Raw genomic sequence first — 17,387 nt, forward strand, 5'->3', positions numbered from 1 at the left:
GACTTTATATATATATGTGTGTGTGTAACAGGCTGAACTGTGTATCCACAAAAGATATGTTGAAATCCTAACCCGCTGTACCTCCAAATATAAGCTTATTTAGAAATAAAGTCTTTACAAGGTAAACAAGTTTCAATAGGTCATTGTGCTTAGCCCTAATCCATTATGACCAGCGTTCTTATAAAATGAGGACATTTGGACCCAAAGACAGACACAAATAGAGGGAAGAGGATGCAAATATACACAGGGATAATGTCACGTGAAGACACAAGATTGGAGCGAAGCATTTACTAAAAGCCAGAGCACGGTATAGGCTACAGGAATTAAGCCTCAGAAGAGAGGCAGGGGAAGTTCCTTTACCTATAAACTTCAGGAAGAGAATAGCCTTGCCAACACCTTCACTTCAGACTTCTGGTCTCCAAAGCTGCAAGACAAGAAAATGCCTGTTGTTTTGTGCCATCCAGCGTGTGGTACTTTGCTACAGTAGTCCTGGGTACACATGACATTTTACAAAAAGTGCTGTTACTTTTCTGGTGTTTAGTTACCTGTCTTGCCTAATCTTAATTCTAGTTCTTTCAAACCGAAACTGATCCATAGGGATGTTACATGCCTGTAGAAATAATCCGGAACCTGAAGGTGTGACACCACAGGCAGAAGTCAGTTTTTCATCAGTAGATGTGATTGTGTTCTCATATAGTCTATAAAATGCATATTTTATTTATGCAGAAAAATTGGATTAGGGTTTTCCATTGGAAAAAAAAAAGCTAGTGTAAATTTCAGGTTTTTTTTTTTTTTAACTAGAATAATTTGTTTTATCTTAGACTGTTTTTCAGTGAGAAAAAAATTGTGTTCTTGTCCACCTCGATTTGAATATTCAGTAGAAACATCTTAAAGCTAATATTGAGTCAAGGGTAACATCACTTAGGTAAAAGAGAAATACTAAATCACATCCATCCGAAATAATTTGAACCACAGAAATAAGTGCATTCTATAATAAGCGTTAGTTATAACCATTCACCAGGAGCCAAGTGCAAAATAAAAAATTTTAAAAAGGAATCAACTAAAATTTTTCCTATAAAGCATTTCACTATAATTGAGAAACACATTTTGTACCATCTTTTTTTGATACTGAGAAAGTAAATTCATTCGTCATAATTCTTTTGTTACTCTCATAGGTAAAGAACATAACTTACTTCCTTAATAATTGTAAGAATGATAAATATGTTTACTTCTTTCTCTCCTACTCAAAAATACATCTTTCCTCTTGTATTTCCTTTTCCTTCAGGTTCAAAATTACAGATTTTCTTCTGAGTCCTTCCTGTGCACTAACTTTATTCAGTTTGTAATTCCACAGATATTTTAGTCTTTGATGAAAAGACTAGTGTTTACAAAAGATTTTGTCTATTTTGCAATGGTAAAGCAGTTGTGGGCTACAAAGACAACAGTTGACACCTCCCAAGGGAAGGAGGAAGTAAGTTGATATGATTTGGATGGAAGACAAGAGAAAACAAATCAGGAATGACAAACTCATGCAGGCATAAAGAATGCCCATTAATGATAAGAAGAGGATCTGATCCAGGCAACCTGCACACAAAGGGACTATACAGGATGTGGGCAAGTGTACAGACTATGGAGTCACACCACATTTGTTGACTATACCTCTTAGTGGCTGTATGAACTAGAGCATTAATTTTCTCATCAACTAAAGTAATATAATCTATCTCATTAGTTTATTGTAGAGATAAAGTGAGATGATCTTTTCAAAGTTCTTAGCACAGTATTTGTGTGGCACATTCTAAACATCTGCTAATAGCCAAGAGTAGTAGCTCTGTTAAGGCAGACAAGAATTGACTAATTAAGTAAAAAAAACTGGTCTAAGAATTATTTTCTGTATTCTTTTTTTTTAATCTAGCTGGCTGGAATATTCTGTGTGTCTACTGGAATAAAATATCTATCATTTCCATGTCAATATTGATTATATTTTCAGCTAGACCCACGGCTTTAAGATATCAATATCTTGATAACTCAGATTTATATCTCCAGAAAAATAGAGCTACCCTATGTTCCAGCAATTGCACTATTGGGTATTTACCCCAAAGATACTGATACTGATGTAGTGAAATGCTGGGACATGTGCACCCCAATGTTCATAGCAGCAATGTCCACAATAGCCAAACTGTGGAAGGAGCCATGATGTCCTTCAACAGATGAATGGATAAAGAAGATGTGGTATTTATATATATATATAAAATGTATATAAATGTATATATATATAATTTATATATATAATATATATAATGGAATATATATATATATATATATATATAATGGAATATTACTCAGCCATCAGAAAAGATGAATACCCACCATTTGTTTCCACACAGTTGGAACTGGAGGGTATTATGCTGAGTGAAATAAGTCAATCAGAGAAGAACAATCATCATATGGTTTCACACATACATGGGATATAAGAAATAGTGAAAGGGATTATAAGGGAAAGGAGGGGAACTGAGGGGAAAAAATTAGAGAGGGAGACAAACCATGAGAGACTCCTAACTCTGGGAAACAAACAAAGGGTGTGGGAGGGGAGATGGGGGGGATGGGGTAACTGGGTAATGGGCACTGAGGAGGGCACTTGATAGGATGAGCACTGGGTGCTATACTATATGTTGGCAAATTGAATCTAAATTTTAAAAAATGTAAAAAAAAAATGTTATCTCCAAGCCTGGTGTTCCTTCTGGAATCTATATTCAATTTTCAAGTCAGTTTATTTACTTTGGTATCTATAGACTCTTAAGTGGTCCCTATGATCCTCACATCCCGGCTCTCATTCGCCTGTAGAGTCCACACCCATTGAATATGAATAGGATCTGTGACTTCAATATGGCAAAGATACTGGGATATCACTGTTGTAATTATGTTACATTATACAAGTCTCCAACCTGCTTACTAACTTGCTTTACAGTCTTGTTTTCCTTGCTGATTTTAAACAAGCAAGATTCCATAAATCCTAAGGCTGCAAGGAATGGAAGACTGCCAATCACCTCACTAAGCTTGGAAGCAGATCCTTCCCCAGATTATGTCAAGATAAGAACCCTCGGGATGCCTGGGTGGTTCAGCAGTTGAGTGTCTGCCTTTGGCTCAAGGTGTGGTCCTGGAGTCCTGGGATCGAGTCCCACATTGGGCTCCCTGCATGGAGCGGGCTTCTCTCTCTGCCTATGTCTCTGCCTCTCTCTCTCTCTGTCTCTCATGAATAAATAAATAAAGTCTTAAAAAAGAAAAAAAAAAAGATGAGAACCCGGCTGGCTGATACCTTATTTGCAGGCTTGCAGAGAACCCAGTTAAACCATGTCCAGACTCCAACACCACAAAAACCATGAAATAATAAATTTATGTTATTTTAAGTTACTACATTTGTGGTGATTTTTTTATGCATCATAGAAAATAAATACAGGGATTTAACAAGCATCTTCTCACAAATTAGACTTGTCCAAAATAGAGTATTGATACCCCTAACATTCAAATCTGCCTTTCTTCTGGTGTTCCCTACCTAAGTTAATGCCTCACCATTTACCTGGCTGATTAGTTAAAACATCTTGGAACCATTACTGATGCCTTTGTGCCTCTCAGACTGAAAAATCCTATCAGCTATGTCCAGAAAAGCAACACTTCTTATAATCATTTGGTTCTAATCATTTGCCTGGGCTACTACAAAAGCTTCTTCAAATCTTGACCCTGTAGAGTCTATTTCCATGCAAAAGCCAGAGACATACTTTAACAGGTAAATCATATATCGATTTCCTGCTCTCAAGTCTTCCCATGAGACTTGGAACAAAATCCAAATCATTTATGTGACTTGGGGCCCAAATGTTTTGGCCCATGAATAACTTTTATATCATATCCTATTTCTTCTTCCCTTATTTATTTTTCTTCAGCCATACTGATCTTCTTGCCAGTTATTGGACACTCCAAGCAAATTTTCTACTATAGTCCTTCAATTTGGTGTCCTTTCTGCCTTAAATAATTTTCCCTTGAATACTCTCACAACTTGCATTCTTTTTTTCCAAGTTATCTCTTCATACAGGCCTTTTATGAGTCACTTATCTAAGGGAGAAAACTGAATGTCTCTTTTCACTTGCTTTAGGTTTTCTTTTTTTAGAGTACTTATTAAAACTATCACTATTATTGAGATAGGGAAATTGAAGGGACCCCAGGAAGGACTGTTTATTTGCTACCTCTATTCTTGCCAGGACCTGCACCCCCACTTTACATGTGCCTCATAGTCGAAATAATGTATGTCCTCCTTATAAGGATCAAGGAGTTAATGATTTCTTCGGAGACTTCCAGCATAATAAATAATATCCAAGGAATGACCAGGTGAAAATGACCAGTTGAAGCCATCCTGTATGTATTCCAGACCACTGGCACTAGACATCTAGACACTAAGACCCTGTGGCTATAAGGAATAAGTGACTTATGGAGGACTCCTGGACCCTTTTTTTTGTTGTTGTTGTTCTGACCAGTTCCTGGATGCCTGAGAGGACATGTACACCAAACCACTATCCTCAATAAAAAACCCTACACCCCCAAGCAAAGATGAGACTCTTTCTTCTTTTCTTTACAAGTCTCCCAGAAGCTCTGTCTGTATCTATACTATCTATATATCATCAATAAAATCTGCTCCCATTTCTTCTCTGTTTGCATTTGATTTCTATCATGCATGAAGTCAAGGATCCTCTTGGCTGTCCTGTGGAATGCCCTCTAAGTCCTAGGAACAGAAAGAATACTCTGCCATAGTGCTTTGAGAAGTTCAAAATGCCCCATAGAAAAGCACAAGAGTACATTTCAAACTTTAACTGAAAATTTAATGATTACTAATCACAAAACTATATTCTGTCTTTATCTTTTTATATTCTGTTGTAAGAAATTATTTAAGTGAAGTACCCTCATGAAGTAATGAGTATCCCAAACTATAGCCCTTGCTTTCTCTGCCTGCTACATCTCAACAATCATTTTTTACTCTCCAATATATTTAATGCAAAGAAATAGAAAATAGTGTGGCAGAAAAGTAAATAATTTGTTCTCCAAGTATGTTAACAGTGAGTATAAAAGTCAGATTTGTAATGCTATCCGACAGAGGCCAGAGACTCTGTCCATGGGAGATATGCTTGTGGTGACACAATCCATCATGTTGCCATTATTTGACAGTCACAGACAAGAAGAAATACCTAGGAATTACAAATGAATTTTCTCACTAGCAATTTATAGCAATTTGCAGAACATTGTAATTGGTACATTTTCTTCACATATGTTCCATATGTTACAATTTTAAAAAGAAGCTGATTTTTGTAAGGTTATTTTATTCAAGAAGATATTTACCAACAGAATAGTGTAATCTGTTAATGAATTGAGTCAAATAATTCTTCCCTCTTGTCTGAGCCAGTGTTTCTCTTCTTGAGCAATGGGTAGCTTAGATGATTGATAACAGAATCCACAACCTTTCACCTCCAAGTCACGTATTTGAATCTAACCTAGTTGAGCCATAAGAGACATTTGTTTCCATAGGCAACTCATGAGAGGCTTGCGTGAAATGAATGGGTAGTCTCTATTTGCTTACTGGACTTGAATGATAGTTACCTGAATTAGAAATATTTTCTGCTCTGAGTAAACACCTAGATTATCATTATACTAATATTCATTTTCAAGGCCCTAAAGTTAATATATTATATTAATTGGTATTCAGTTTCTGACTAGAATTTTACTCTCTAAGGCAAAAATATCTTCAATATTTTCAATGTTCTAAATATTAAATAAGTATTATTTTAGATATTTAATAATTAAAACTTACACATGGTATAATAATGAAGGAGAGCAGAATTGCCTACCCTAAACTGTCTTTTTGGCATAAGGATTATATTAAGCTGATTATTTTAAACTGCAGACTGGAAAAGTTCTGTAAAACAAGAAGTTACCCTTTTATGAGACATTTACATTTATAAGGGAAATCTCCATTGTTAGGATATCTGCCCCTCTGTACTAGAAAGAAAAGAATGACTCTAAATTCCTAGAAACTCTTATCAATAGATCATGACCTCAGGCAAAATCCAGAGTCAGTTGCTTAACAGACTGGGCCACCCAGGCACCACCAGCTTTTGTAATATTTTATATCCATTTATTATTTGAGGAACTTAAAAGTAAACTCACAAAAGTATGTTTTCTGAAGACATCTCAAAATAAGGGAAATATCTTCCTCTATTAAACAAACATGTGATCCAATGAGTGAGTTAGTCAGAAGTGAGTCAGGTTAATTGGGGCCTCTTACTAGAAGCTTTCAAAATATATGTAATGGTAGGGACGCCTGAGTGGTTCAACGGTTGAGTACCTGCCTTTGGCTCAGGGTGTGATCCCAGATTCCCAGGCCTGAGCCCCGCATCAGGGTCCCTGCATGGAGCCTGCTTCTCCCTCTGCCTGTGTCTCTGACTCTTTCTCTGTGTGTCTCTCATGAATAAAAAAATAAAATCTTTAAATAATATTTGTATATAATGGAAGAAAAAGTTATTTGCACAGATAATTTTTAAAATATATGTTATCGATGGAATATTCCTCAGCCATTAGAAACGACAAATACCCACCATTTGCTTCAATGTGGATGGAACTGGAGGGTATTATGCTGAGTGAAGTAAGTCAATCGGAGAAGGACAAACATTATATGTTCTCATTCACTTGGGGAATATAAATAATAGGGAAAGGGAATATAAGGGAAGGGAGAAGAAATGTGTGGGAAATATCAGAAAGGGAGACAGAACATAAAGACTCCTAACTCTGGGAAACGAACTAGGGGTGGTGGAAGGGGAGGAGGGCGGGGGGTGGGGGTGAATGGGTGACGGGCACTGAGGCGGACACTTGACGGGATGAGCACTGGGTGTTATTCTGTATGTTGGTAAATTGAACACCAATAAAAAAATAAATTTATTTTAAAAAATAACAATAACAATAACAATAACAATAAAATATATGTTATCGGGGCAGCCCGGGTGGCTCAGTGGTTTAGCCCTGCCTTCAGCCCAGGGCCTGATTCTGGAGTCCCAGGATTAAGTCCCAGGTCAGGCTTCTTGCATGGAGCCTGCTCCTCCCTCTGCCTGTGTCTCTGCCTCTCTCTCTCTCTCTCTCTCTCTCTCTCTCTCTGTCTCTCAAGAATAAAGAAATAAAATATTTTAAAAAATAAATAAAATAAAATAAAGTATATGTTACCTGCAAGAGCCTACTCTGTTCTTAATATAGTCTCTATACTCACCATACTGGTTAAGATTGTCATTAGACCTATTTAAAAATATTCCATCTGCCCCTCCTGGCACACAGTGGGGTAAGTATAATGCTTCCTTGACCCTATGGAAGCTATGTGTGGACATAAGACTTGCTTTTTCTTTTTTTTAAGATTTTATTTATTTATTCATGACAGACATACAGAGAGAGAGAGAGGCAGAGACACAGGCAGAGGGAGAAGCAGGGTCCATGAAGGGAGCCTGATGTGGGACTTGATCCAAGGTCTCCAGGATCACAACCTGGGCTGAAGGCGGCGCTAAACCGCTGGGCCACCCGGGCTGCCTATGACTTGCTTTTTCTAATAAAATGTGAGTGGAGATTACATGTGTGACCTTCCCGCTGTTGCCATGATCACAGAAACATGAATCCACCAGATGCAGATCTTTCCTACCAACTTGCTTTGCTCATGTACCACGTACAATAAATTTGTTTTTAAATATTAAGCACTTGAAATGTAGGGGCTATTCATTACCAGGGAATAATATAGCCTATCCTGACACATAACACAGATATCATATTTTGTCTTTAAGATTGTAAAGGCAGAGAAGCCTGAAGAGGACTAAAATATATAGCATAAGAACGTATCAAGGCAAAGCAAAAAAAAAAAGGGGGGGGGGCGGGAATCAGAGGGAGATCTATGCAGGGAGAATTACCTAAATTATTAGGAAGGAGGGCAGCCCAGGTGGCTCAGCGGTTTAGCGCTGCCTTCAGCTCAGAGGCTGATCCTGGAAACCTGGGGATCTAGTCCCACTTCCGGCTCCCTGCATGAAGCCTGCTTCTCCCTCTGCCTGTGTCTCTGCCTCTCTCTCTCTCTCTCTCTCTCTCTCTCTCTGTCTCTCATGAATAAATAAATAAAATCTTTAAAATAAAATAAAAAATAAAAAAATTATTAGGAAGGAGGCAAAATAAAGAGATCTTCATTGTCTAGCAAATGAGAAAAAGAGACATGAGAACTGATTCCTCCAGAGATTTTTAAAGATGTAAAAATATTATATCATATATAGTATATGACCTGTGCCCCTTTAAAGCCTTCTCCTTTGTAGGGGCCAAGGGTAGGCCATCACAAGATAGGCCACTTTGGCATAAACATGATTTTTAGCTAAAAGCAGTCCAAACCCAGCAGATTCAGAAAAAGTCCTTTACCTTCCCTTCAACTGCCTGCTTTATCAGGAAAAGAGCTATTAATAGAGATTCCTCTTTACCTAAGAAACTTATCTGTGTAGTAGGGCATCTTTATTTTTCAAACATCATCTTTACCTTCCTGCTAATGGTCTTTTACCCCTTTGTATCTTCAGACCCCTACCCCTCTCCTTAGCTCATATAAGCATCATATTGCCTGACCATCTTTGGAATTTCCATTTCTTTGTGGATTCCCCATACATACACTATTAAATTTGATTTTCTCCTTTTAATCTGTTTCATGTCAATTTGACTCTAAGTCCAGCCAGGACCTTGAAAGCTAGAGGAAATTCTTCCTCCCCAACACCTCTAAAGGGACTTTAGTAAAATCTTTTTCTCTCACTACACCTCTGCGAGTATATTCTCTTTGAGGGACTGGAAAACAATGTTTCAAGGTTACCACAGGAAAAAAACAGAAGCTGCAATGGAAGTCAACCAACACAATTTCTTTCCTAGAAGAGAAGTCAGAGTTATATTTTATGTGGTTAGAAAATCTACAGCCTTTTGTTGTGATGGATATTTAGGTATTCCTAAATACTGCTAATGCTAATATTGATTCAACCAATGATTGTGAATATGTGTTTTGGAACTACAGGAATAGGAAAAATGTGTGTGGTGGGAGGGGAGAAACCAAAGAGAAAAAAATGAAACCTCAGCTATGGAGGAATTCACTAGATACCTGCAACTGAAAATTAGGAAATATCACCATGTACTTGTTATTTAGAAATGAGGACTAGGGATACCTAGGTTGCTCAGTGGTTGGGTGTCTGTCTTTGGCTCAGGTCATGATCCTGGGTTTCTGGGATGGAGTCTCACATCAGGCTCCCTACAGGGAGCCTGCTTCTCCCTCTGCCTATGTCTCTGCCTCTTTCTGTGTCGCTCATGAATAAATAAATAAGATCTTTAAAAAAAAAAGAGAGAGAGTATAGAAAAATCAATCAATCCTTCAAAAAGATATATTTGACAAAAATTGTATAAATAAAATTAAAGAAGCAAAATCTTGTTCACACTTTTTCTTTTTTTTTTTTTTAAAGATTTTATTTATTTATTCATGAGAGAGAGAGAGAGAGGCAGAGACACAGTCAGAGGGAGAAGCAGGCTCCATGCTGGGAGCCTGACGCGGGACTCGATCCCAGGACTCCAGGATCATGCCCTGGGCCAAAGGCAGGTACTAAGCCACCCAGGGATGCCCTTGTTCATGCTTTTTCATTTTTAATCATCTAAATTTGTTTTGATGTCTTTAATTTGTTTAATGTTTAATATTGTTATTATCAAAGAAAATATGTGCTCATTTTATAAAACTTAGAAATTACAGAAAATTATCATTCTAATTTGGTTACACTTCCCTAGCCAATGTCCAAAGTTGAGCCACCCAGGGATGCCCTTGTTCATGCTTTTTCATTTTTAATCATCTAAATTTGTTTTGATGTCTTTGTTTAATGGTTAATATTGCTATTATCAAAGAAAAAATGTGCTCATTTTATAAAACTTAGAAATTACAGAAAATTATCATTTTAATTTGGTTACACTTCCCTAGCCAATGTCCAAAGTTGTTCTACCTCACACAGGAAATGATGATCCAAATGAATGAAGGAACCACTCACCTAAATATCACTGTTTTGCTTGAATACTGAGACTTTCTTCATCTCAGTCTCCACAGGACAAAATAAAGTGCCAGCCAAATAACTAATTATAAGTTGAAAATATCCAATTGACAATTGAATGTAAGAGGAATCGAAGATTATCAGAACACAGAGCAATGCATATTATTCAGAAAAGATTTGAAATGATTAAGGAAATCATTACCTGTGATGATTTACACAATTATATTCTAATGTGCCATTAGTCTACTCCATCGAAGGCTTTTTGATCAACCAATCTAGTAAAGAAAATAATCAAAAAAGGAAATGGCCAGTGGTAGATATTTTCCTCTTTTTTTCCCCTTGCTTTGTTTCTTCCTCCCTCTCTCCCTCCCTCCCTTTTCTCCTTCCTTCCTCCTTTTTCTGCAAGGAGCAAGTGAGGGAAAGGTAATTCATAGTAAGTAAAAAGGTTTCTCCTCAGGAAACAGTCGTTTTAGGCTCAGGATTCAGCATAGAATCAATCTAACTTGGTGGGGGGGGGGATATACCAGGCACTTTTTCCAATGGCTATGACCTCCAGGACTTACCATTCGTGTTGATGTTGTTTTTTGACTTGTAGTTTTCTAATGTTTCCCACTCAATCGATTATTGCCTTTAGAAGTAATTTCATGGCTTTTAGAGTACTATAGCTTTATCTTTCTAACCTTCATGCTGCTGTGAAAGATTGGTCTCATTTCTTGTTAATTCTGATTCTTCTTTGAGGTTATGCTTTCCTTCTCCAAGGGAATCATCAGGCATCGTTTTATTAGTCTTACACATCATGCCACCTCTGGGGAATTTGTACTGCTTAATTCATCTTTCCTGACAATTTCCAAAATAAATGGTAGCCAGAGCACTTGTTTTATTTCTGTGAACTTATTTTATTGCTCGCCACCTTTCACAGCAGTGAGCAGTCATAAAAACCAAATAGACAAGAATTTTCTTTTTTTCCAGGATTATATCTGATGGTCAGTTTTAAATCATTTTAGTTGCAAAACTTTTTAAAGAATAGTTTAACCCTACATTTTTTATCTGACATATTCATTTCTTCTTGTATTTGGCAACAAAGGGTAATGGAAGAAACAATTCACTAGTATTAGAGTCTGCATTCTGGTCCCAGCCCTATATATGACCTCACACAATTTACTTAAGTCCTCCAAGCCTCAGGTTTATAATCTATAAAATAGAAGAACTGACCTCTGATGTCTGCTGAGGTTTTAAGAGATTGTATATCCAGTAAGAAAAGATACTGTCCAATTGTCAAATCTTTAAATACCAACAAGCTCACCTAAGAGTATATTTTACCTTCTGTTTATTAAAATGTGTCCAGAAGATAACATCTAAATGTCTCAGTTTCTCAAAGATCTGTCTTATTATGAAACACTCTTTTACATATACATAATTAACAGACCAGAATTATAGAAAGTTACAAAGTTTGGAATAAAGTAGTAATTAGATATTTTTAAATTCTTCCTACAAAATCCAGCCTTCAGAGCCTAAAATATTTACTATCTGGCCCTTATCAGAATAATTTTTCTAGCCCTTACAATTAATAAATAAATGAGAGAGAAAGGACTATGGGAGAGAAGAGTACATCACCCCAAAATGTGCCACTTTTGAATGTGGATTGCTTTGAACCAAAGGCAAGTAGGACCCAGCAGACTCAGGAAAGATTTGGTTTCCCTTTTTAATCTCTCCTTTAACTTCCTATACCTGGAAGAGCTATTAACAGAGGTAACTTTTTATATCAGAAAGACTTTTCTGCATGGCACGGGAAACTTCTGTTTACCACACATTTGCTTTTCTCATTTTCCTATGAATTGTCTTCCTTCTTTTGGAAGCCCCAGTCCCCTATCCCCTTCTTCTTAGCTCAGATAATACAGAAGTCTCAATTAGCCTGATTATATGAGAGCCTCTCATGTCCTTCGGTGCTTTCATACTGTATGAAATTAAATTTATTTTTCTTCTGTAAATCTGTCTTTTGCCAAGTTAATTATTAGAAGTAGTCAAAGAACCTAAAGGGAAGATGATAAAAGTTTTCTACTATTGCAGGATAAATCTTCCTTACCGAATTCCAAATAGTAAATATAGAAGTGTAAGAAGTAGAAAATCACCATTAGAAGACAACAGTGATAATTACTGCAAACAAGATTCCCTGATGGGTGGCAAAACTTTAAGGTAAAACAAGATAGTTGCATAGTATCAAAATACCCTGTCCCATACATATTGATTATTATGGTCATTTTAATACATACACAAAATTTGTACATTCCTCCCTCCAGAGGATTGAGAGTTCAATTTCACTCTTTTTAGTGTGGACAGGATTTAATGACTCAGGTGGAAAGATAGGAAAAGAAAAAGATAGGAAAAAAGCGACTTCACAGTGGAGAAACCAGGTAGATAAAATCTCAAACAAGTAATAAGATTAAGCTTACCCATCATTGTACATATTGGCATCATGTGCTTTTGGTAGGATGTAGGGAGAAGGGCATTTCATCTAAGTAGTATTCTTCCCCAAGACACAGAATCCCAGTGTAATCATAAGAAAACATCAGTTGTGCCCAAATTGGGGAGCATTCTATAAAATATCTCACCAGTTATCTTCAAAACTCTCAAGGTCTTAAAAAATATACCGTGAGGGACACCTGGGTGACTCAGCAGTTGAGTCTGTCTTTGGCTCAGGACATGATCTCAGAGTGCCAGGATCGAGTCCCGCATCGGGCTCCTCCGTAGAGCCTGTTTCTCCTTATACCTATGTCTTTGCCTCTCTGTGTTTCTCATGAATAAATAAATAAATTTTAAATATATATATACATATATATGTGTGTGTATATATATATATATATATACACACACATATATATACTGAGAAAATGCTGTAAACTGGTGGAAACTAAGAAATATGCCTCTTTTAAATGACCCTAAATTATTGAGGCCATTCAAACATGTTTTCTGCAAGGTACCCAGAATGTACATCAGACATTCATTGGCATCTTACTGTTTATGACTGTGGGAGAATTTATTTAATAGCCCAAGTGCATAAACATGAGACTGTGTCTTTATAACATTACAGGATTATAAAGGTGTCAGGTTATAATGTGAGTCTGAGTTGAACACAGCATGCTGAAGCTAATGTATATTAATATATAAAACAATGTAGCTATGACTCAGGATCCCTGGGTGGTGCAGCGGTTTAGCGCCTGCCTTTGGCCCAGGGCGCGGTCCTGGAGACCTGAGATCGAGTCCCACGTCGGGCTCCCGGTGCATGGGGCCTGCTTCTCCCTCTGCCTGTGTCTCTGCCTCTCTCTCTCTCTCTGTGACTATCATACATAAATAAATAAAAATTAAAAAAAAAAAAAACAACAATGTAGCTATGACTATTCCTTTTTTAAATAGGACATAAATTATGAGTATCATATGAGAAAAAGAAATACTGAATTGAGTTCCATTATGAAAAAGAGATAACTATAAAGATTAGAACTTTGTTTTTTTTTTTAAAGATTTTATTTTTTAAGTAATCTCTCCAATCCAACATATGGCTTAAATTTACAATCTCAAGATCAAGTGTTTCATGTTCTATCAACCGAGCCAGCCAGGCACCCCTAGAACTTTGCTTCTAATTCTGCTGATTTTTCTTTCTTTTTTTTTTTTTAAAGATTTTATTTATTTATTCATGAGAGACACAGAGAGAGAGAGGCAGAGACACAGGCAGAGGGAGAAGCAGGCTCCACACAAGGAGCCCAATGTGGGATTCGATCCCAGGACTCCAGGATCATGCCCTGGGCCAAAGGCAGGTGCTAAACCGCTAGCCACCCAGGGATCCTGATTTTTCTCTTAAAAATATCTATTATAAGAAAATGAAAGACAAAGTGTGGATAAATGTTTTATAATAATCTACTTCTATATGATAATACTTCTTGACAAAGTGATGATGTGCCTCAGTGCTAAAAACCCTATGAAGTAAAAAAATAAACTCTTGAAATATACATGCTTCATTATAATTGCATATACTAGTAAAATAATTTTTCCTAACAGCAGAATATGAGGAGGTATCTCTTTCCTTTCTGTTCTGTCTTAAAGAGAAAATAGGCCAAACATTACTAAAACATATTCAATTTTTTGTTAATAATTTCATTTTTTTAAAAGATTTTATTTGTTTATTCATGAGAGACACACACAGAGAGAGGCATAGACACAGGCAGAGGGAGAAGCAGGCTCCATGCAGGCAGCCCGACATGGGACTTGATCCAGTGACTCCAGGATCATGCCCTGGGCCAAAGGTGGCGCTAAACAACTGAGCCACCCAGGCTGCCCTTGTTAATCATTTCTTATTGAATTTGAATCATACAAGAACAAAAGATGCCTTATACCCTGGACAAAGATATTTAAGTGTGAATTGCATTACTTACACTGTAACAGATAAGAGAAATCTCTGGTTACTAGGGCAAATTATGGTTCTTTTAGGAAATTTACCCTAAAGCCCCTACTCAAAAAGCTGTATTGACTACCTGACTACCTTCATCCCAGTATGCTGACTTTGTTTATGGAATTGCATGTTTGCTAGTGAGTGACACTGACATTCAACAAGAACTTGGCACCAACCTAACTTGATCTCCATGGTCACTCATGATTCAGTCAAGCTAATTGTCAATCCCTTCATGCTGTGACCTCCTTGACAATGGGACACTTGAATAAAAGAGCCCTCTATTTCAGGTGTTTAGTGCGATGCCTCACTCATTTTCTTTCTTTCTTCTTTCGTTTCTTTTGTTTTGCTTTTTTGATAGGAATATTTAAGTTCTGTCTTTGCAAATTTCAATCATACAATACAGGGTTATCAAATATTATCACCAGGCTTTATATTAGGTCTTCAGACTTTACTCATCTTACAGCTGGAGTGTATACCTTTTTACCAACTTCTCCCTATTTTCCTCATTCCTCAAGCCTGGGTAATCACTTTTCTACAAACAGCCTGATTGAAAAAAAAAAAAAAAAAAGTCAGAGGAGCTGAGTTTTCCAAAGTTTTCCGTTTGTATGTCTACAAATGGCCAAGAGGTATATGAAAAAGTATTCAATATCACTAATAATCAGAGGAATACAAATCAAAACCACAATGAGATTTCATCTCACAAAGGTTAGAATGGCTATCATCAAAAATACGGGAAGCCTGGGTGGCTTGGCAGTTGAGTGCCTGCTTTTGGCTCAGGTCATGATCCCGGAGTCCTGGGATGGAGTCCCACATCAGGCTCCCTGCATGGAGTCTGCTTCTCCCTCTGTGTTTCTGCCTCTCTCTGTGTGTCTCTCATGAAAAAAAAAAAAGGGGGGGGGGGGTAACAAGTGTTGGCAAATATATGGAAAAAGGGGAACCATTGTGTACACTTGGTGGGAATGTAAATTGGTGTAGCCACTTTGAAAACATATAGATTTCTAAAAAAAAAAAAAAAAAATCAAAAATAGAACTACCTTATGACAATTCATTTTCTGGGCACTTATCCAAAGAAAATTTAAAAATTCACTTAAAAACATACATGCACCCCCAAGTTCACTGCAGTATTATTTACAATAGTCAAGATATGGAAACAACCTAGTATCCATTGATGAATGAAGGAATGAAGAAAATGTGATATATTTATACTATGTAATATTATTCATAAAAAAGAATGAAATCTTGCCATGTATAACAACATGGATGGACCTTGAAGGCATTATGCTAAGTGAAGTAAGTTAGCAAAAGACAAATATATCATCTCACTTACAGGTAGAATAAAAAAAAAAAAGTTCATAAATACAGAAATAAATTAGTAGTTTGGGCACCAAAGTGGGAGGTGGGGAGGGATGATGAAATAGGCAAAAGGTGTCAAAAAGTACAAACTACCAGTTATAAAATAAATAAGTCATGGCGATATAATAATGTATAACAAGGCAGGAAAAAAAACATGGCAACTATAGTTAATAATACTTATTGCAGATTTGAAAGTTGCTAGCAGTAATTCTTTTTTTTTTATTTTATTTTTTTTGCTTATTAATGAGAGACACAGACAGGCAGAGACATAGGCAGAGGGAAAAGCAAGTTCCCTGCAGGGAGCCTGATGCCAGACTCTATCCCAGCACCCCAGGATCACGACTGAGCCAAAGGCAGATGCTCAACTACTGAGCCCCCCAGGTGTCCCAAGAGTAAGTCTTTAAAAGTTCCTATCCCAAGAAAAATAAATTCTGTAGTAAAGTATGGCAGCAGATATTAACTTAACTTATTGCAGTTATCTTTTTGCAATATATGCAAATACTGAATCATTATGTTGTACATCTGAAACTAACATAATATTGCATGTCAATTATACCTCAATAAAAATAAAGTTTAAAAAAGAATTAAATAGAGGTGGCTGGGTGACTCAGTCAGTTAAGTGATTCTTGATTTGAGCTCTAATCATGACCTTGGGGTCATGGTATTGATCCCCACATCAGGTTCCATGCTCAACACAGAGTCTGTTTGTCCTTCTCCTTCTGTTTCTCCTGCTGCTCTCTCTCAAATAAATAAAATCTTCACACACACACACAATTAAACATGAGAATATTGTATAATTTGCCATTTTAAAATATATAAGAAAAGTTTCACAAAGATTTATACTTCAACTAAAAACCTATTTTGATTTCACCAAATTATAAACTAATGCAAATTTATCTCAAGTATTTTTAAATTTTAGTTCAAACCAATAAGGAAGCAAATTTTGATGGTAAAGTGACACTGTATTTCAATTTTTTGTTGTTGCTTATTCATAAATAATATTTAATTCAAAAATAATCACAATCCCCTTCAAAGAATGCTGGAAAAGGATAAAGATTTGAATCTCATTGTTCACAAAATAAGAGAACAGAATAAGGGACTGCCAAAAGTAGCCCAGGTCAAGTAGAATGCAGGAAAATGTGGAGAAAGGATGCCCCCAGCTGTATATCCCTGACACTGCTGATAGAATAACACTTCTCCAAATAAGTGTCTCATTTTCAGATACAAAACCAAAAGTTACTTCTTTACAATAAGGGAGAAAGAATACATAAGTGGGCAAGCAGTGAGAGCTGCTATACTTCATTTGGTAGAAGGCAGGGGTGAATGGGAAACAAAAAACAATTGATAAGAGCAAAGCAAATTCTATTTACTGACTTCTACAACTCAAAGAGAGAGAATGAACTTTCTCTCCCAGTTATAGCTATATAAGAAATTACTTCAAACAACTATTTATTATCTTCAGAGATTCTGTACATCAGGAATTCAGA

General features: G+C 36.6%; 1 long non-coding RNA gene across 5 annotated transcripts in view; it reads right to left on the minus strand.

Moving 5' to 3' along the window:
- Nucleotides 1-17,387, minus strand: part of LOC121474676 — a 61,966-nt gene that overhangs the window by 5,997 nt on the left and 38,582 nt on the right. For all 5 annotated transcript variants that reach the window (XR_005983462.1, XR_005983458.1, XR_005983459.1 and 2 more), the window contains one exon: nucleotides 361-424. This is a non-coding gene — a long non-coding RNA (uncharacterized LOC121474676). The remainder of the gene's footprint in view (nucleotides 1-360; nucleotides 425-17,387) is intronic.

Source organism: Vulpes lagopus, chromosome 13 (assembly GCF_018345385.1).
Source record: "Vulpes lagopus strain Blue_001 chromosome 13, ASM1834538v1, whole genome shotgun sequence".
Taxonomy (NCBI): domain Eukaryota; kingdom Metazoa; phylum Chordata; class Mammalia; order Carnivora; family Canidae; genus Vulpes; species Vulpes lagopus.